The 21525-nt window shown below is 39.5% G+C and overlaps 1 long non-coding RNA gene across 4 annotated transcripts; it reads right to left on the reverse strand.

Annotated features, from left to right (window-relative positions):
• Nucleotides 1-2843: 2843 nt before the first annotated feature.
• Nucleotides 2844-21147, reverse strand: LOC140501074 (uncharacterized). Of its 4 annotated transcripts, none has more exons than XR_011966051.1 (4): nt 20939-21147; nt 20516-20580; nt 4938-5161; nt 2844-4527 (listed from the first exon to the last, which is right to left on the reverse strand). It is a non-coding gene; the product is annotated as an uncharacterized lncRNA (long non-coding RNA). The 4 variants fall into 4 exon arrangements; XR_011966050.1 differs by having other exon boundaries at nt 4938-5287; XR_011966049.1 differs by having other exon boundaries at nt 2845-4505; nt 4938-5074.
• Nucleotides 21148-21525: the final 378 nt, after the last annotated feature.

A 21525-nucleotide genomic window follows, 5' to 3' on the forward strand; every position in this document is an offset into this window, starting at 1 on the left:
CTCTCTTGCACTCATCCCCCATCCCATAGTCTAATCTGTTGCCAAATCGTGTTGTTCCTATCTTCTCAATAACTTTCACATACATCCCCTTCTCTTCTCTGACACTGCTGTCACTCTGGTGCAGACCCTCATTACATCATGTCTGGACTACTGCAATACTTTGCTGTTTGGTTTTCCTGCTTCAAGATCCTTCTCATTCCAGTCCATCCTCCACTCAACTGTCAAAGCGTCATTCCCCCTACTCAATAAACTTCAATCATTCTTGTTGCCTCTAGGATTTGGCTTTTAAACCCCTTCATTACCTGGCCCTTTCCTACCTTTCTACTCTTACATTTATTTCTATACTCCAATAACACTGATCTACTTCTATTCTTTCTCCATAGCATTCTGTCTTCCAACTCAATGCCTTCTCATTGTCTGTTTCTCATCTCTGGAATGCTCTCCCTCTTTGCCTCTGCCTCCTAGTTTCCTTCAAGACTCAGTTCATAACACAACTTCTGTAAGAGGTCTTTATTGATCCCTCTCCACTAATAGTGCCTTCCCTCTGTGATTACCTTCTGTTTATACTGTATCTATCTTGTACATACATACTAGTTTTCATGTTGTCTCCTCCATTAGAATAAGAGACCCTTAAGGGCAGAGACCGTGTTTTTTGCCTTCCTTTGTATTTCTAGCACTTAGTTCAGTGCCTGACTTAGGAGTAAGTACTTAATAAATACTTATTGACAGGCTGACTGGGTCAGAAAGAGGAAATGCATGAAGTATTCAGTAAATATGTGATAAGACTGGCATGGGGGCATGACATGGTAGTGATGGAGGTTGGGTATTTCCAATGATTTGTGCCTTTGCTGGAATTTTCTCCCTGCCAAAATCAAAGCAGTTAATCATTTCTTGACTTGCTTTAATAATAATTTCATCCTTCAAAGTATGAAAGAATCAACAAAGGGAATGTCAATTCTGAATCTGAGGCTCACCAACAAAGAGAAACATGTTGACATGAGAATGATAGGCACATTAAGGGGGAACTGGTTGCTCCATTTTGGAATTTGTGATAAAGGAAAAGAAATCCATACAGCCTGACATGTGCCCTAGGTTTGCAGAGAGAAGATTTCAAAGGGCTCTAAGAAAGGGTAAGTAGAGATTCAATGGATTAAAATTCTCCAAAGCAAATGAGCCCAGGAAGGATCAAAAGATTTTAAGAATGAAATTCTGAAGACACAAAATTAAAAACTCCCAAAGAAGAGGAAAGGAGGGAGTTGTCTAATGAGGCCAATGTAAATTCACAGAAAACTCATTGACCAGCTTAAATGTTAGAAAGATGTATAGGAAATGATAGTGGGGCAGTTTATGGAGGATGAATATGAAACTTGGCACAGTCCTCTGAGAAGAGAGTCAGGAGTATGCTCAAGCTCAGAATGAGCTGAGCTTGGCAGAGAGAACTAAAGATTTTTTAAAGCTATATTGGGAAAAAGGGGGAGATAAAGAAGGGATAGGATTGCTGCTCAGGGTGGATAGGACCATAATAGAGGACAACAAAGAAGTAAAACAGTTCAACTGTATTTTGTTTCTGTCTTCTCTGGCCAGGAGGTTGATGTTTGGGCTGGAAAGAACAGAATAAAAGTGGTTACTGGCTAGTTGATAAGGTAATCCACTAAGAGCTAGACAGATTCTCACAGATCATCTTGTCCAACCCCTTCATTTTACACCTGAAAAAACCAAGGCAAAGAGAGTCGAAGAGATCTGTTCAAGGTCACTAAGTGGTAGAGTCTGGGTTCAAAGTGAAATGCTATGACTCCAAATCCGGTGTTTCTTACACTGTTCTCTTCTTGATGACCAAGGCAATGAGAGGAATAGTAAAAGAGCATCTACTTGCCCTTGATGAGTTTGAGACAGCAGACCCAGGTGAACTTCATCCCAAGATACTGACACACCTGATACATGTCATAAAAAAACCACTACATGTGATTTTTGAAACATTATGGAGGAGAGCCTTCTAGGTCATGTGACCATAAAGAGAGAGAACTAGACATATTTCTCATTCTTCACTAACATTCAAAAACTCCTGCAAAAGAGGACTTTTGCACCAGAAATAGAACAGTTACAACTGAATGTACAGGACAAGAAAGCAAGATTCCAACAAAATGTCAATCTTAGGATTGGTATATGGTGGAGATCACTTAAAATGGTGAGATCATTAATTCATAACTCTTTCACTCAGCTCCCCTTTCCCACCAGCCTCCAAACTCCAGCACTAACCTGCCCATGGTCTTGTGCTTTGGATCATCTCAGGGATTTCCTTCCTATTGCAGAAAATTCTGATAACACACACACATTTTATATACATATGCACACATACATACATATAGATAGATACAGATATAATAGATATAATACAGATAAAGATAGATGATAGAAAGATAGATTCTACAATGGGAGATCAGAAATGCAACAAATAAGCTTTCAAAATAGGTACAAAGAAAGGATACTTGAAAATTAGAGGAGAAATAGATAAATTTGAAATAAAAACTATAGAACTGAAAGCTATTTTTATTTATTTATTTATTTTTAGATTTTGACATTCATTTTCACAAAAATTTGAGTTCCAATTTTCTCCCCATCTCTCCCCTCTCCCCACTGCATAACACTTTGCATTCTGATTACCCCTTCCCTCAGTGTACCCTCCCTTCTATCACACCCCACCCTTCCCTTATCCCCATCTTCTCTCTTTTCTTGTAGGACAAGATAAAGTTCTATACCCCATTACCTGTGTTTCTTATTTCCCAGTTATATGCAATAATAATTCTCAACATTTGTTTCTAATACTTTGAATTCCAACTTCTCTCCCTCCCTCCCTCCCTACCCATCCCCACTGAGAAGGCAAGCAATTCAATACAAGATATATCTGTGTCATTTTGCAAAAGACTTCCATAATAGTCATATTGTGTAAGACTAACTATATTGCTCTCCATCCTACCCTGTCCCCCACTTTTTTTCTGTTCTCTCATTTGACATTGTTACTTCCCAAAAGCTTCTAGTTTACTTCTAGTTACTCCCTTCTCCCATTTGCCCTCCCTTCTATCATCCCCCTCATCCCACTTGTCCCCTTCTCCCCTACTTTCCTGTAGTGTAAGATAGATTTTCACACCAAATTTAGCCAGCATGTTATTCCCTCCTTAAGCCATATGTGAAGAGAGTAAGCTTCACTTTTCCCCTCTCACCTCCTCCCCTTTCTCCTCCATTGAACCAGATTTTTCTTATCTCTTTTATGAGTGATAGTCTGTTCCATTCTATTTCTCCCTTTCTCTCCCAATATTTTCCTCTCTCACCCCTTAATTTAATTTAATTTTTTAATGTATATCATCTCTTCTGATTCAACTCAACCTGTGCTCTTTGTCTGTGTGTGTGTGTGTGTGTGTGTGTGTGTGTGTGTGTGTATAATCCGTTCACCTACCCAAATGCTGAGAAATGTCTCAAGAGTTACAAACATTTTCTTTCCATGTAGGAATGTAAACAGTTCAGCTTTAGAAAGTCTTTTATGATTTCTCTTTGCTGTTTATCTTTTCATGCTTCTCTTGATTCTTGTGTTTGAAAGTCAAATTCTTTCTTCAGTTCTGGTCTTTTCATCATGAATACTTGAAAGTCCTCTATTTCATTGAAAGACCATTTATTCCCTTGAAGTATTATACTCAGTTTTACTGGGTAGGTGATTCTTGGTTTTAATCCCAGTTCCTTTGACTTTTGGAATACCCTATTCCAAGTCCTTCAGTCCCTTAATGTAGAAACTGCCAGATCCTGTGTTATTCTGATTGTATTTCCACAATCCTCAAATTGTTTCTTTCTAACTGCTTGAAATATTTTTTCCTTGACCTGGGGACTCTGAAATTTGGCCACAATATTCCTAGGAGTTTCTCTTTTCAGGTCTCTTTCAGGAGGTGATCAGTGGATTCTTTCAATATTTATTTTGTCCCCTGGTTCTAGAATATCAGGGCAGTTTTCCTTGATAATTTCATAAAAGATAATGTCTAGGCTCTTTTTTGATCATAGCTTTCAGGTAGTCCTTTTAAATTGTCTCTCCTGGGTCAGGAGGGTTCCAGGTCAGTTGTTTTTCCAATGAGATTTTTTCACATTATCTTCTATTTTTTCAATCTTTTGGTTTGGTTTTGTAACTTCTTTGTTTATCTCATAGTCATTAGCTTCCCTGAACTCCACTCTCTCTTTCAAGGAACTATTTTCTTCAGTGAGCTTTTGAACCTTCTTTTCCATTTGACTAATTCTGCTTTTTAAAGCCTCCTTCTCCTCATTGGCTTTTTGAACCTCTTTTTCCAATTGAGTTAGCCTCTTTCTAAAGGTGTTATTTTCCTTAGCATTTTTTTGGTTTTCCTTTAGCAAGCTGCTGACTCACTTTTCAAGCTCTTCTATGTCCTGAGCCCATTTGATATTCATTTTGGAGGTATTGGAGGCAGAAGCCTTGACTTCCTCTGACAGCATGCCTTGTTCTTCCTCATCTGAAAGGATGCGAGGAGACACCTGTTCACCAAAAAAGTAACCTTCTATGGTCTTATTTTGTTTTCCTTTTTTGGGCACTTTCCCAGCTATTACTTGACTTCTGAATCCTTTGTCAAGAGGAGGGTCCTAGTTCTCCTCCTCCTCCCAGTACTATGCTCAAGGCTGAGATTTAGATCAGTTGCTCAATTCCCCCAGGGGATTTGGGTGGAAGTGGGGCCACCATTGAAGGCTGAGGTTTAGATCAGCTGCTCAATTCCCCCAGAGGCTTTAAGCTGAGCTTCCTGGACAATGGACCCAGGCTGTTTCTGCAGCCACCATAGCCACCAGCCATCTACTGCTGCTTCTGCCACTGCCTCTCCAGCAACCTGGGGCTAGTGTTGGGGGAACCCCACTCTCCACTTGCCCACCTAGGAAAGCTCTCCCACACTGACCTTTGGACCTTTCTTTGTTGCTTGTGAGTTGAGGGATCTGGGACCCTCCCTGCTGGGAATTCTGCCCGGAGGTCTGTTCAGGTCCTGTTCCTCCCAGTGCCATGCAGCCAGGACTGGGCTCCACTCTGCTCAGGGTCCTGTGGGATAGATCTTTCCTGTTGGCCTTCCAGATTACCTTTGGCTAGAAACCTCTTCCTCTCTGTTGTTCTGTGGCTTCTGCTGCTCTAGAATTTGTTGAGAGTCATTTTTTACAGGTATTTTGTGGGCTGTGAGGGAAGCACTAGAGTATATGCATCTTTCTACTCCACCATCTTGGCTCCGCCCCTCACTGATAGCTATTTTTGAAAAGACTAACAAAACATCAATCAGTACCTCACTTTATGAAAAAAACAAGAATTGAAAATCACATTAACACAATAGCAAACATTAAAAAATGGTGAGATCTCAATAAAATAAGAAATGAAAGGAATTATTAGAACCTACATAGTTATATGACAAAAAACCTGAAAAATACAAAAGAAATAGAAATTTTCCTTTAAAAATATAAAAACACCCAAACTAACAGTACCACATGAAGATCTTAAATAACCCAATGTTATTGGGAAATATTATTATGGGAAATAAGAAATTATGGGAAATATTATAATATGGGAAAAATTATTATGAAAACATGACTAGTTACAAAAGAATTATTAAAGGGAGGAAGCTCATGTTTCTGATATACTTACAGGATAATTTTTTAAAATCTTTAAATAATAATATTAATATAATACAACTTATCCTAAAAGTCAATAAATAAACCATTCTACCAAACTTCTTGTATGAGAAAAATATAATCTTAATACCTACAGCACAGACAGAAAAAGAACAAAAGTAAGACTATAGATCAATAACATTAATGAACACAATTTCAAAATTTTTAATAAAATCCTGTTAAACATCTAAGAAACTATCCATTATAACCACATAGTATTTCTACCAGTGATACAAAGATGGTTTATAGTTGGAAAAGCAATCTACTTCATCATTGTAAAAGTAAAAACATCCCAAACCACAATATTATATCTATAGATGTATAAAAAACCTTTTATGATATACAACTCTCATTTATGCTAAAAACCCTAATAATTACAGGCATAGTGGATTTTTTTAAAATCATAAAACATATATTTGATAACAAAAGCAAACATCTTATGCAATGGAAATATACTAGTAGCTTTCACAATAAATAGAGGAGTAAAATAAAGATACCCACTCTCACATAAAGATAGGCAGAGATGGGACAAACCTATGCTTATTTGCCAATGACATAATTTTTCACTTAGAGAATCATAGGAACTCAGCAAAGAAACTAATTAAGACAATAGTTGTAGGCACAAAATAAATTCACAAAAAATCAATAGCTTTTTATAAAATGATAACAATAAAATCCATGCGGTAATGTAAGAATAAGAAATTTCATTCAAAATAACTATGAAAAGCATAAAATATTTGGGAGTCAGTCCACCATAGCACGTGAATGCTCACAAGCATGCATACACATAAATAGTATATAGTATAAATAAAATTATAACTTTTATATCTTATAAATGAATAAGTTATACTATAGTTAGAGGATTTATAACATATCAAATTATAAATATAAACTACAAATATTACTTATATTATTTATGATGTAAGTATAAAATAATTTTAGGAAAAAGAGAGACTAGCAATTGCTTTCTTGGCGGGTGGGGGGGAGGGAGATGTGAAGTGTCATGAAAGGCTTTGAATAGGAGCAGAGCCGTAACTAGGAATTTATAGATCTGAGAAATGGGGAGAGGAAAGCAGAGGGAAAATGAGAATCTTATCTGGGGTACAAAGCATCATTTGCTGAGATATTATGCGGTTTCTAATGGGTTATTGAAATAATGACTCCTGGTAGGAGTGTGGTGAAAAAGGTTCTAGGGTATGGAGATAAAGCAGGAGATGGTGCTTTAAATGCCTTCTAAATTTTGGTGCCCTGGTGCAAAGTTCTAGTTATCCTACCCTGGGTACTACTCTGTGTAGGAGAAGAGAAGGAGGGTAGGTCACCCACACTGGGGCAAGGTGACAGGCAAGGAGGAGGAGTAGTTCTGAGACAAAACCCAGGTGTGAGTGAGTTCATTCTAGGAATAAGGAACAAGTGTCTTGGGAAAAGGAGGATGGAAGGTTAAGTTCAGACATTAGTGGACCAGTTTGTCTGCAACAGAGAGTGACTAGAAGGAATTAATGGGAAACAAGCTGGAAAGGTAAGTAGTGGGAATCGTATTGTGGAAGGCTTTGAATGCCAGGCTAAAAAAATTTGTATTTTATCCAAGAAATAATAAGGGACCATCAAAACTTTTTAAATGGAATGCCATGATAAAACATATCATGGGAATATGAATTTGGAAGCTTCGTGGTGATAAACTAGAGAGCAGAAATATTAGAACCAGAGAGAACAATTAGGAGGCTGTAGCAATAGGTCACACAAGTACACAAGTGGTGATGAGACCATGAACTAAGTAAATACTTCTGGGGGTAAACAGAAGGAGATGGATACAATATATGTGGATCTGGATATGAACAGGTAGTTTTCAGGGGAGGAAATTAAAGTTATCTATAGTAATATGAAAAAATACTGTAAATCACTATTTAGAGAGATGCAAATCAAAACAACTCTTGAGGTACCACATCACATCTATCATATTGGCTAACATGACAAAACAGGAAAATGATAAATGCTGGAGAGGATGTGATAGAGTTGGAACACTAATTCATTGTTAGTGGAGCTGTGAGCTGATCCAACCATTCTGGAGAGGAATTTGGAACTATGCCCAAAGGGGTACAAAATTGTGCATACCCTTTGACCCAGTAATATCACTTCTAGGACTGTATCCCAAAGAGATTGTAAAAAAGGGAAAAGGTCCCACATGTACAAAAATATTTAGAGCAACTGTCTTTATGGTGGCCAAAAACTGGAAATAAGGGGATACCCATCAATTGAGGAATGGCTGAACAAGTTGTGGTATATAAATGTAATGGACTACTGTTGTGCTATAAGAAATGATGAATAGGAAGACTACAGAGAGGCTTGGAAAGACTTATATGAACTGATGCTGAGTGAAAGGAGCAGAACCAGGAGAACTTTGTACACAGCAACAACCATAGTGTGAGAGGAATTTTTGTGGTAGACTTAGTCCTTCATAGCAATGCAAGGACCTAAAAAATTCCCAATGGACTTTTGAGGCAAAATATCTTCTACATCCAGAGAAAGAACTGTGGGATTGGATTGTAGAATGAAGCGCATCATTTTCTTTTGTGTTTTGTTTTGTTTTATGGTTTCTCCCATTCATTTTAATTCTTTTGTTCAACATGACTAAGGTGAAAGTGTATTTAGTAGGAATATATGTGTAGAACCTATATAAGATTGCATACTATCTTGGGGAGGGAGTAGAGAGGGAAGGGGAAGAAGGGAGAGGGAGAGAAAAAAATCTAGGATATATGGAAATGATTGTGGAACACTGAAAACAAAGAAAATAATTAAATTTTTTTTAAAAATGTGGATTTGATAAAAAAACAAAATGGCCTAGGCTAGAAGGGGGAGAGGGAGTGACCTCCCTGGAGTTGTCCCTCTCCCTGCAAATAGCATGATACAGGTGACCTCTCAAGATATCAGCATCACATCACAATTCCCTGCTAGGACTCATTTAATCAGGACAGGAAAAAAAAAATGTGGAGCGCACTTGTTACCCTCAAAAAGCCATATGGAGCTTTCCATCTTTAAGATTTTAGAAATAGTTTTATTTGCCAAGCCGTGAACAGTCACAGGCTCCCTGTCAAATCCACCCACGAGCCTTGGCAGGGCACTGGACTCAAGCTTCTCATAGGCAAGGCCATCCCTGTAGACACTTCTGTTACTGAGTTATACTCTGGGATCTTAGGATAAAACCTCCCTTTCAGTTCACAAATTAGTCAAATGAGGTCTGAGACACCTGTACACACACAAGTGAATATGATCTTAAAACAATCGTTCCAATTACCTTTCTTTTTCCTCTAGGTTTCCTCCCTGGGATGCTAACTTTTCAATCTCAATCAAACATGTATTTATCCCTCTAAATGAGGAAAATCATCTCTTTTGAGAAAAAAGATCTCCTGGAGCTATACACTGATTGGCATAACATTTCCATTAAGTCTAATTTTTATCAAGGCACTAATACCAATCTCATCACAAGCCCGAGGGTATCAGTGATTCTGAGGCCCGAGGAGGAAAATCAGAGACTTCTTTGGCTTACCTTTTTTAAAAAAGTGAACACTTTGAGCTGCTAGGAGATTTGTCTTAGGTGTTCAGCAGTTTGCCTTTCACCCATTGCCTAGCCAAATACAGATCTTTGGCGGAAGTTGTGAAATATTTTAAAAATCAAAATCGGTGGTTTGAACACAGATTCATCATCTTTCTACATGGGTAATGGACAGCATGCTATTTCTCACTATGCAGGATGTCTATTTGGCCAAATGTCCCCATTACATCTGGAGAAAGGATCCTCATAATTTTTTGCCTCTTTAAGAAAATATTGCTGTTTTTCATGCTGGGAAAGAAAAAACTGGGACGTGTTTTTGTTATAATGGCACCTTTCTATGTCCTTAGATTTTTCAATTGCCAGACTTAATAGAAATTCAATTTCTAAGCAATGAGAAGCATTAGGTTTCTTTTCTTCCCCTCAAGAGCAGTTTCAAGAAATATGACCTTCCCCATGTCCACATTCACAGAAGCGTAGATTGAGAGTTGAAAGGGGCCTCAGAGTCGACCCCCAGCCCATTTTGCAGATGAAGAAATTTAGAGCCAGGAAAGTTGATTAACTTGCCCAGGGAACAAAACCATTAAGTGTCCGTGACAAAATTTGAACGGTCCGCCACACTACCATGCTGCTTCTTAAAATGTTCTGAGATTTAAGATGCCCTTTGTTTCATTGCCAAGATCACAATGATTTCTGACGAAAAAGGAAAGCATTTAGGCCTGATTTATTGATTTATCAATGTGTTTGTGTGAGAATGATGAGTTGGGGAAGGCAGTTTGTGATTCATTGGCAGGATACATTTATAGAGACATAGAACCTTGGAATTGAAAGGGCCCTCAAAGGGAATCTAGTTGGTCCCTTTAATGAAAACATAAATCGCCTTTATGACATCTCTGACATAAGAAATCTAGCATCTGCTTAAGCACTTCCAGGGAGAGGGAGCTCACTACCTCAAAAGATAATGGCAAAAACCAGTTACAAAGAACAGAAATAGCAAAATATACTACCAATGGATCATTTTGAGATTTTTGTGGACTCTGGCTAACAACCCTAAAGTAGATTTTTATTCATATATTTTGTTATTATATCATCAAGGTTTCCCTTTATATCTTTCTCCCTCCTCCCTCCCAGAGAACGATTCTTTGAGACAATTTTTTTTCCAAATAAGAAAAAGAGAAAGAAAAAAAATTCATTCAGACTGATCAACATGTTGGAAAAAGTCTAATTTTATGAAATATTTCACTCTCATGGACCCCAACCACTGCAAAAGAATGGAGGAAGAGGAAAGTGTTTTATTGCTTTTTTTCCTTGGGTCCAAGTTTGCCCTTTATAATTTCATAATATTAAGTTTTATTGTTATTTTTTTTTTATTTTCCATCTTGTGATAATTATGTATATTGTTTCACTGGTTCTGCTTACTTCTCATTGCATCAGTTCATGCAAGTCTCCCTGTGCATCTCTGCATTCATCTTTTCTTATAGAACAATGATATCCCCTTACATCCACACGCCTCTGTAGTCATTCCCCAAACAATGGACTAGCTGACACTAAAATACACACACACACACACACACACACACACACACACACACACACAGCTCACAAATCAGGAAGAGCTTGAGATGAAAATCACAACTATGCAGAAGATCCCTCAGACCTTCTATTCTTACTGAAAAGCCTTGGTTAGGACACCATGGGAATGTTAGCCACACAAATTGTGGGATCCACCTCCATAACGATATCCCTTCAATATCTGGGACCACTTGAGCCCTCCATGTCCAAGGGTGCTACTGAGATGCATCCAGTGGACTAGATGACAGTCCAAATGTGAGGATTGCTCTACAGGCATCCCAGGGATAGGGGCCTGGAACTAAAGCTGCTACTGTTCGGTCTTGTTCAACTCTTCATGACCTCATTTTGAGGTTTTCTTGGCAAAGATACCGAAGTGGCTAGCTATTTCCTTCTCCTACTCATTTTATAGATGAGAAAACTGAGGCAAACAGGGTTAAGTGACTTGCCCAGGACAATACAGCTAGTGCTTGAGGACAGATTTGAAATCAGGAGATGTCTTTCTGACATCAGGTTCAGCATTTTATCCACTGCACCATCTTAACTGCTTGAACTCACTTCCATTCACCACTGCTTCAGGAGGATGAGAAGGACCTTCATGGAGATCTGGATAAAAGAACACGGAACCAAGCCTCTGAAGGCTGAGGATTCTTACCCATAGCCAGGGCCTCATTAAGGGCTTTGGGAAGAAAAAAAATCCTGTCAATCACAGATAATCCACACTTTGTAGCTTCCATATAGCCACATAGACAAAGCAAAGGAAAAAATAGAGGAATGATCTAGTGAACTTGACGTCTGTAAATAACTGCATAATTCAGTCTTCTTCCCGACCCTCCTCCCCCACCAAAATAGGAAAAGAAATAAAGTCTATTTAAGGATTAATTTTCAAATTATCTATTTCTACTCGCCAAATTAATATTACCAACTCTCTTTTACATATAGGCACATATACACATACAACCAGGTATGTGTATGATATACACATAAAAAACATACACAACCACATATGTACATGTACACACATGTATATATACATATGTGTACATATATACACACATACACATGTGTGTGTGCATACAGACACATGCATGCACATATATCACAAAGCCCAGAAACCAAAAGCAATGGAGCAAATGGTACCCATGGCTCTCCCACAACTCATCTCATCTTAACTAACCAGTCTTATTTCTTATATCTCTTCAACAGGATATGCCACTCCTGTCTGGTCAGTCCCTTGCTGTTCCTCTCAAGACTCATACTAATCTAGATACAGAGCTATTTTAAGGGAGAGAGGATTCATAAACAATAATTACAATGCAAAATAATGCATGATAAGGACATAAAAGAAGTACAAAGTGTTGTGTGGGTTACTAAAGAACAAAGGTCACACTACCAACAGGGATGGGGTGTAGGAAATGAGGCTTCCCAGAGGATGTAATATTTGAATTCGGTTTTAAAGAAATCAGAAGAGCTAGATGGGGAGGGGGGGGGCGTGAGGTGGGGATATCTTTGACCTTAAGGTCATGTATGGCCTTCTAGGTACTTAAGTTCGACCTTTTGACAGAATCCAAGTAAATCCAAGTAAAATTTGGATTCTGTCAAAAGATGACACAAGGATCTAGAAGGCCACATGAACCCTTCAGGTTGCAGATTTCCCACCCCTGAGCTAGACTTTCATTCCAGAAGTACTATTCACTATTTGTGTGACTTGAGCAAGCTACTTTACGTCCCTGACCTCTCTTTCTTAAAAAATGAGAGAATTAGACAAGATGGCCTTGAAGATTCCTTTAATTTCTAATAGTCCATGGTTTTGTGGACAATTCATTAAGTACCTTTGTGGGGTGGGATACAGTATAGAAAAAAAGAAAGGGCATTTTAATCCAAATCAATTCAATCCAGTCAAATATTTACCAAGCTCCTACTTTTAACAAGGCATTAAGCTAGATCCTGGGGATATAAAGCCAAAAATAAATCATTCTCTGCCTTCAAGATGCCTACATTAAAACTGGATATTCTAAACAGTGTGAACCCAGGTGGGAAATTGTAGGATATACAATGAACATAAGCAAGTAATTTCATTTGGTTGGGTTTAGATTGTTAAGGACCTTGAATGCCAGGCAAATAATAAATCTGCTTTATTTGCTAGGCAATAGGGAACCATTTAAGGGACTTTCTCAGACTTGTATCTGATCATATTGAGCTTTTCTTTCTCTGATTCCTTATAGTACCTTTTCACTTTACCCTATATTTCTCTTTATAGACATAGATATGTCTGTCCATAGCTCAGGGCAGCTAAGTGGCATGGAGTGCCAGGCCTGGGGTCAGAAAGACTCCTCTTCCTGGGTTCAAATCTGGTGTCAGACACATTAGCTGTGTGACCCTGGGCAAGTTACTTAACCCTGTTTGCCTCAATTTCCTCATTTGTAAAATGAGCCAGAGAAGGAAATGGCAAACCACTCCAATATCTTTGTCAAGAAAGCATCAAATGGGATCATGAAGAGTTGGACATGACTGAAAACTGACTAAACAATGACAAAAGGGATAGTATAGATGTATAGTCTGCAGTCCTATATTTATAGGTATATTTATATACACACATGTCGCACTGTCTGTTAGCTTCTACAATAATACTTTTCCATTTATAAACCAGTTTCAGTAAGGCTTTCCTTAATGAAGGATGGACATTCTATGACTTTGTAATATCTGTAATTAAATGTGTGCTAGATCATTCTCAAAAGATCATGGAATTTAAAGTGAGAAGAGATATTAAAGATAATCTAGTCTAATTCCCTCACTTTACAGATGAGGACACTGAGACTCAGATGAGAGGTGAATTGGCAAAGTTTACACAGTTGGTAACTAAATCCAGCAAGTCAAGATAAGAACTCAAGAAGTCCAAATGTAATCATTCTTTTAGAAACTGAATGATATTAGCTCAGTACTAGGCACACATGGCAAGTGATCTGTTGATGCTTCTTGAACAAGTCAGAAGGATCATCATTTCTGTTGCCCTCATGCTCTCTGAATCGTATGTGGGTTTTTTTCCACTTTGAAAATCCTGTTTTGTGTTTCTGTGTTTCCTCTTTCCAACCAAGCCCTCGCAGCAGCCCACACCACAATTAATTCTGAAATGAGATCAGACATGGGAGTTCCTACTAGCTCTCAGTGGGACAAATCATCTCTTCACAGTGCTTGTAGATTGTGAGAAATAACATCAACGAAGCAAGTCTGGGAAATCTTGGATATGTTTTAGGAACATGGGGCAACCTTGGCTGGGAAGCTCTTGGCTGTTATTTTCATGATGGAGAGATGTTCCTACACAGCATTTACCACCACCAGCTTTGCTCTGTTTTCAGGCACACCAACCCATCCCTAATTTATGAATGTTGCATCAATCAGAGCCTGGCCAATTGTCTTGGAAGGCGTACAATCTGGCTTTGATAGTATGCATAGAAAATAGAAGAGAATTCTGACTAAAAGAAAAATTGCAGTAAAAAACCCTACTTATCAAGAAAATAACAGTTGGTAGTTCTCTAATTAAGGACCAGGTTGCTTTAAAAAGTCTTTCAAAATGAGTGTGGCTGAAAGCAGAAAAGAAAGCTCCCTCTCACAGATGTCATTCAATTTGGAGAGAGGCAGAAATGCTATTTTAAAAAGAGCAGGACTCTCCAAGATCCGGGTTCTAAAGAATTCTCTTGAACAACTATATCATCTTTTTTTTACTGAACTTTATGGCAAAGGGACCCTTGCTTAAACTATGATCTCCTCCAAGATTCTAGAATGTGAGCTTGTCTGTGACCTTAACACTTCTCTTAGTACAGCTTTGGTTTCAAAACTTGGTCTCTTAGAAGAGATGCTGAGCTCTATCATTTAAGAGGTTTGTTTACGGGACTCTGGGGAATGCTGTTGGAGCTAAGTGTCCCTTCAGTACTCTACTATCCTACAGGGAAAATAGAAGCAGTGACTACATAGCCAACCATCTAACTATGTGAAGCCCCAAGGCTCTCTACTCAGCCAAGCTAACAAACCACAGCTCTGCTGTCTTGGTCTAAGGTTTTCAGAGTGTTTGCTTTTACTACTCTTTACCCTTTCCAAATGAAATCTGACACAATTTCAACAGTCTTCTCTGTTTCATCTTTTCTTTTGCTACCAAACTCTTCTATCCTTTATAGATACTAAGAAATAAACCCAGGAGAATGAGACCAAAGTACAGAATATATGACATATGACTTGGGGAGAGGTTGGAGTGGGGGGAAATGTGGGGGATAGGGTGTAAAAAGTGACTAAGAAAAGAGGAGACAGCGATAAAGACAGAAAGAGAAGGAAATACGTATTCTAATCTTAACTTTGGGGAAATAATACCTTTCCATTTACAAACCAGTTTCAGTAAGGCTTTCCTTATTGTGGGCATTCTATGACTTTGTAATATCTGTAATTAAATGTATGCTAGATCATTCTCAAAAGATCATGGAATTTAAAGTGAGAAGAGATGTTAAAGATAATCTAGTCTAATTCCCTCACTTTACAGATGAGGACACTGAGGCTCAGATGAGAGGTGAATTGGCAAAGTTTACACAGTTAGTAAGTGGGGTTTGAACTCGTCTTCTCTTTGCCTCCTGCCCGTTTACACTCTAAATACCCAATGAAACACTTCCAAAAGGAATAAATTACTCATTATAAAATAAAAGTTCCTACGAAAAGAAAGCATTTACCTCTTTCTGTAATTCAAGAGCTATTTGGGTGATATCTATACCTATATGTCAATTGACAGACCACAGAAAATTCAGTCTTAAACAGTCAGGTAGCACTGTGGAGGCACAGTCCAAAAAATTCAGTTGAACGGTTACTAAGTATCTACTGTGTGCAAGGAAGGCACTGTGTTAGACACTAGGAATCACTCTAGGATAGTAAGTACAAAAGTAGCTAGTGGATAGAGGTGGGATCTTGTTGACCACCTCATCTTTCTTCACATTCTTTCCTCGTGAGCTTTCCCCTCCCTTGGTTTCAATGCCTGTTCACACTCTAAATTCTTCTAAGAGAGAAGGATAAGAAATGCACAAAAATATCTCAACAAGTAAAAGTGTAGCGGTTATGAAAAAGAGGTTAAGGTAAAGTATACATATCTCATTTGATTGCACAACAACCCTTAGAGTTAGAAGCTATTATGACCTCCATTTTACATTTGAGGAAACTGAAGTAAACAGAGGTTGAGTGATGTATCCAGTATCATATAGTTGGTAAGTATCTGAGGCTGGATCTGAACTCAGATCATCTTGACTCCAGGCCCATCACTCTAAGCATTGCACCTCCTCAAAGAGATAAGGCCCAAACTAGGGTGGCTGCAGTGGAGATGAAAAGGAAGAGACAAACATATGGAATATTACAGAGATAGAACTGACTGGACTTTAAAATTAACTGGGATGAGGGAAGTGAAATGATGAGATTATGAGTATAGGTTACCATTGACAGAAATAAAGATGTGAGAAGGAAAGACAAGTTTTAGATTAAAAATAAGAAACTCAGTTTTGAACATGTTGTGTTGGAAGTGTTGGAAGATATGCCCAGCAAACAATTGGAAATCTAGGAATGGAGTTCCAGAGAAAGGTTGCATATTAATTTATGTAGTTGGGAGTCATCTGAATAAAGGTTATCATTGAAGCTAAGGGAGTGGATGAACTTACCAAAGAGAATGTAAAGAGAAATTAGAAAGTAGACAAAAGAAATCTGCACTTCTGATACCTGCCAGCTTTGGGACATTGGGCAAGTCCCTAATGTGGGTCTTAGTTTCCCTATGTGTAAGATGAGGGTCATGAACAAGCAGTGTCTAAGATCCCTTGTATTTCTAAATCTATGCTAGCTTAACCTTGAGTGAAACATAAGGAGTGAGAACAGGGTAAGCCCATGAAGGAGATAAAGAAGAAAAAATTAAGAAGTAGAAGGAACATGAGTGCAGTGTAACCAACCCTTAGTACAATACTTGGCTCAGAGTAAGTGCTGGATAAATATTTGTTGTTCTGACAGAAGATGATGAAGACATCAAGAAAGACAACAGTGTCAAATGCTACAGAGAAATGGAGGAGGGTTAGGGAAGAAAAAATAGCATTAAATTAAGCAGTAAAGAAGTCATTGGTAACTTTGGAGAGCTCCTTCAGCAGAGTGATGGATAAAAAAGTGATGTTGCATAGGAATGAGGAGGAGAGGAAGCCAGACAATGTAGATTACTTTTTTTGTAGCAGTATTTTCGTGTATAGGAAGTAGCTTGAGGGGTAGTGGGGTCAATGCAAGTTTTTTGTTGTTTTTAGGGTAGGAGATTTTTGAACATCTTCACAAGCTATAAGGAAAAAATCACAGAAAGGTGGATATTAAAGGTGAAAGGGGGAAATACATCCTCCTTCAAAAAAGGAGAAGGCTTAAGTAAGCAAATTTATGAAGGAATATGGGATTCTTGGAAATGCGATAGGGCAAATAGAAAGTACTATTAACTTCAGTTAGAAGGAGTGTAACTTCTTCTGAGATTGGATTAAGGACAACGAAAGGTTTAGAGACCCAGGGGGAATAAACAAACGCATATAATGTTTGTTGTATGCTAAGCACTTTACAAATATTATTTCATTTGATCCTCACAACCACCCTGTGAGTTATGGATTGTTATTATCCCCACTTTACAACTGAGGAAACTGAGGCAACTCGATTAAGTGACTTACCCAGAGTCACATAGGAGGCTAGAAAGTGTTAGGCTGGATCTGAACTAAGGTCTTCCTGACTCTAAGACCAATGCACTACCCAATGCAACACTTAACACTAGAGGAAACCAAATCGAGGGGATAATTCTCAGAGGACAGGAGCTGAAGAGGTTTTTGTCTGAACACCTGAAAGTCCTCAGTAAGCAGTGTGAAGAGGAGGTTCATCTGCTGGGAGGAAAGAGAAAAGAAAAGAAAGCTTGAGAGAAGAGAAAATTAGGAATGGAAGGAATGACTGGAGACTAGAACTAGATGATGCTGAGACTAACCAAAGCTGACTAGGGAGTTTAGTGAGACAGCAGACAGAAGAAGCAAACTCTACTTTGCTGACTGAGCACTTCCACCAACCAAACTGAGTTAGCTGATGTGGTCTCTAGTCTTGTCCCTAAGTATGCCTGGAAGTGACACAATTCACCTAAATCCCTCCCCTGCCCAACAGAGAATACCGATTGTATCAATGTGATTCTTCCAAAGCTGAAGCTTGGGAATCAGAGTGAAGACTGTTCTCTAACCTCAACCTGAAGCTTTGATTCATTTACTCCAAATTTGGGGGGGGATAGCTAAACACCAAGAATCTGTTATAGGTCAGGGTTTAAAGGGGAACAGAGATTCCCTGAAAAATCACAGGATTCAGGACTAGGTGGAAAATAAGAGAGGAGGGAGATAGATACAGCCAATTTCCATCTTCCCCTTGGGACATTTCTGGTAACTTTCTAGGAACTAGGAAAGACTTCATCTCCCAGCTGTTGAAAGCTAATTCAACCAAACAGATAGAGAAGGTAGGCTAAGATTTGGGTTCCTGAAGGTTCTTAATCCACTATTATCCACATAAGGGACAAAGTAGGGCTTTGTCAGGTCACTAATATCTCCTGATGAATACTCTAGGATAATGAGTAGGCAAACCTAAGAATTTATTTATACAAGCTGTGCTAAATTGCCAAATGAAATAAATGAAAAAAAAATTGGCACAGTAAATGGGCTGTGAACAAATGATGAAAACTAACAAATTAAATAAGGATCCTCTTTTCGAAAACTAGTATTGGTGGAATGAGAGGTTCCACTAAGCCTAGGATCCCTTCACTCCCTCGCTATTTTTTTTTGTCCCAAGAGTTTCATTATTCCCCTAGTTTTAATATTTCTTTTCAATTCCATGGCCAATGTAGTCCTGAATGCTGAATCTTAGAAATATCAATGAAAAATAGAGCCCACTGGCCTTAGCTCCTCCACTCAACTACAGGTCAATAGGCATTGCAAGGAATTCAATAAAAGATCCTTAAAGTAATGGTTTGTTGGGATGATGAAATTAAGAAGGAAAGTAACTTCAGAAAAGAGGAGAGAGTACCATTGTCCTTCAAAAATCTCTCTGCAATTCTAGAGTCCTGGGGACGTCTGGGCAGGTGCTTTATCATTGAGATGGAAAAGGTCTCTGATGGAAACAAATATTATATGTTTAGTTTCTTCTGACTTCTGGTCTGAAAACAAAGCAAATTGCTAAGTATCTTAATGCTCGGGTTTAATGGAAAAGTCCAAACAGCAGCATTTGACTAATAAGCCTTCGTTGTCCTTAAAGTCCTCTTCGTAAGAAATCCTTAGTTATATTCCAGGGCTTGTTGTCCATACAGAATTCTTTCCCCCCCCCAACCAACTCCCTCAAATGAGTTTCAAATGAGCACATTACAATGATGATAATGGACATTTATGCAGCAATCTGAAACTATTAACTACTTAATCCACCTAATACCCTAATGAAGTAGAGCAGCATTCTTTCCCACTTGTTACAGCTGAGCAAACAGAGACCCATGAAGGAAAGGACCTGTTCAGAGTTATTCAGAGAGCCAGTTGTGAAATGGATGTTATTATTCAGGTCCAATCTTTGCACCAGGCATTGCTAGGCTATTACTGGAATTTGAGAAATCTGAAATCCCAGAGTTTCTGCAGGAAATGACAATCAGCCCTGGAGTAAAGTTACTGCTCTGGGTGATTTCTTTATTTAAAAGAAATTCAATCCAATTAGGACACCAAAACTTCATTTTATTATCCCACAGTTCCTGGCAGTCTCACAACCTGCACCACAGTAGGCTGAGGTGGAAGGATGTGGAAACAACACCATTTGATCAGATTCCAGTTTTATAATCTGCTAGACTAGAGGACCAAGGCCACCTCTTAACAAGGCAGGTGCAGCATCTCTCTTCAGGAACTGTGTTACCTCATCTTCCCTTTCCCCTTCCACACACCCACCGCTAAACCAGTAACAAATGGCACCTTTTCTGGTTTACCTCCTTCCCTTAACCTATCCTTGTTATCTCTTTTAAACAAAGCTCCCAATATCGCAAGTAAGAGCTCCGTGTATGTGTTTTTACCATTGAACCCTAAGCAAGACACATGACATATTTCAGATGGATTTCAAATCTTGGACATAAAGCTTTACTTGCCTCTCTGCTGCTTTCTCTGTGCCTTTTTTTTAGCCTTTTAATTTATTTTGATCAACAGATAATTGAAATTTTTCTTACTTTCTTAGCACTTCAAGGAGGAAGGGGGAAATTCCATTATGGAATCTCTTTCCCCTTTTATTGGTGCTGACTTACAGAACAGGGAACAAACTAGGAAACAAGCCTCTCATTCACCACATAATGAGTCTGAATCTTCCCCTTCCTTAACTCCCCATCGTGGGAAATTGAAGAGGTTTTTTTTTTCTTTGTTTTGGTTTATGATGATATGATTATTACTCGGATAGTCAAAAGAGGAGGAACTCCCAAAGAGACTCCTCAGAGGCGGTTCTAAGCTATGATGAACAGCAGCAGCCTGTGTCCGAGGGAGACACTGCACTCTTGATAAAAGCGGGTCATAATGCCCTGCTTCGCTGAACCCCTGCGATAACATCAATCTTCAATTCAGAGTGAGGCAGATAAGCTTAACTAAAAGATTGCTGCTCTGCAGAGACCGAGGTTTGGCTTGTTTAAGAAAAACTTACCGTGTTCATCCACAGCTCAGACACAGTTGGGAAAAGGGGGGAAAGTGTGTGTCACAGGGTCCATCCTACAAGGAGAGAAAAAAGAGAAAGGAGGGGAGACAGAGACAGAGACAGAGAGAGACCCGACCCTTAGGTGCGTAGTCGTTGGCTTTCTGCTTACCCTCTCCAGCCCTGCGGATCAGACAGGTAGTTTGTAGGAAAAGAGCAAAGCGCCCAAACAAGGGAAAGGAAGCGGTTCTGCTATGCTAGGAGTCTGGGGTAGGCAAAGCCAAGATGCCACCCTCCGGTTTTACCCCCCTTCCATTCGCCCTCTCTTTCCTCCTTCCTCCTTGGTGCCTCCCCTCCCCAGCCTAGCCCCCCCACCATAGACGTGGAGTCAGCACTTCCAAGCTCTCTCCTCCCCTTCTTTCTCCTCTTCCTCACCTTATTGATCTCGGGGTCTACTGGAGGAACCCGGCATCAGGCAGAAGAGGAAGAGGGATAGGAGGAGGAGAGAGAGAAGGAGGAGCAGGACTGAGGAAGACAAGAGAAAAGGAGGGAGGGGAGGAGGGAAGGGTGCTGCAAGGGGGTGGAGGGGGGGGTTAGTAATGAGGGGGGATGGGTACGCTCCTAAAGAGGAGAGTTAGGAAGGGTAATGATTGCCATCCTGCAGCAATTTCCCTGTGTCATGGCTCCGGTATCTTAGCAACAGCACTGAGTCCGGCCAGCAGAGCGACGGCGGCGGCAGCAGCAGCAGCAGCAGCAGCAGCAGCCAAACCCATTGAAAGGAGCAGCAGCAGCAGCCGCCGCCGCCGCCGCCGCGGACTCCACTCCACTCCCCTAGCCAGAGCCGGAGGAGCGCAAGCCCGCAGCAGCAGCGGCGGCGGCGGCGGCGGCGGCAACAAACACAAGACCAGGCAAAGACCTGAGAGCACCGCCCGCGTCCCGCCCGCGAAGGCAGGGACCCAGAGGAGCAAACAGAGAGAAGCAGGGGGCCGGGCGGCGAGGAGAGAAAGAGAAAGAGAAGAGAA

Source organism: Notamacropus eugenii, chromosome 4 (assembly GCF_028372415.1).
Source record: "Notamacropus eugenii isolate mMacEug1 chromosome 4, mMacEug1.pri_v2, whole genome shotgun sequence".
Lineage (NCBI taxonomy): Eukaryota > Metazoa > Chordata > Mammalia > Diprotodontia > Macropodidae > Notamacropus > Notamacropus eugenii.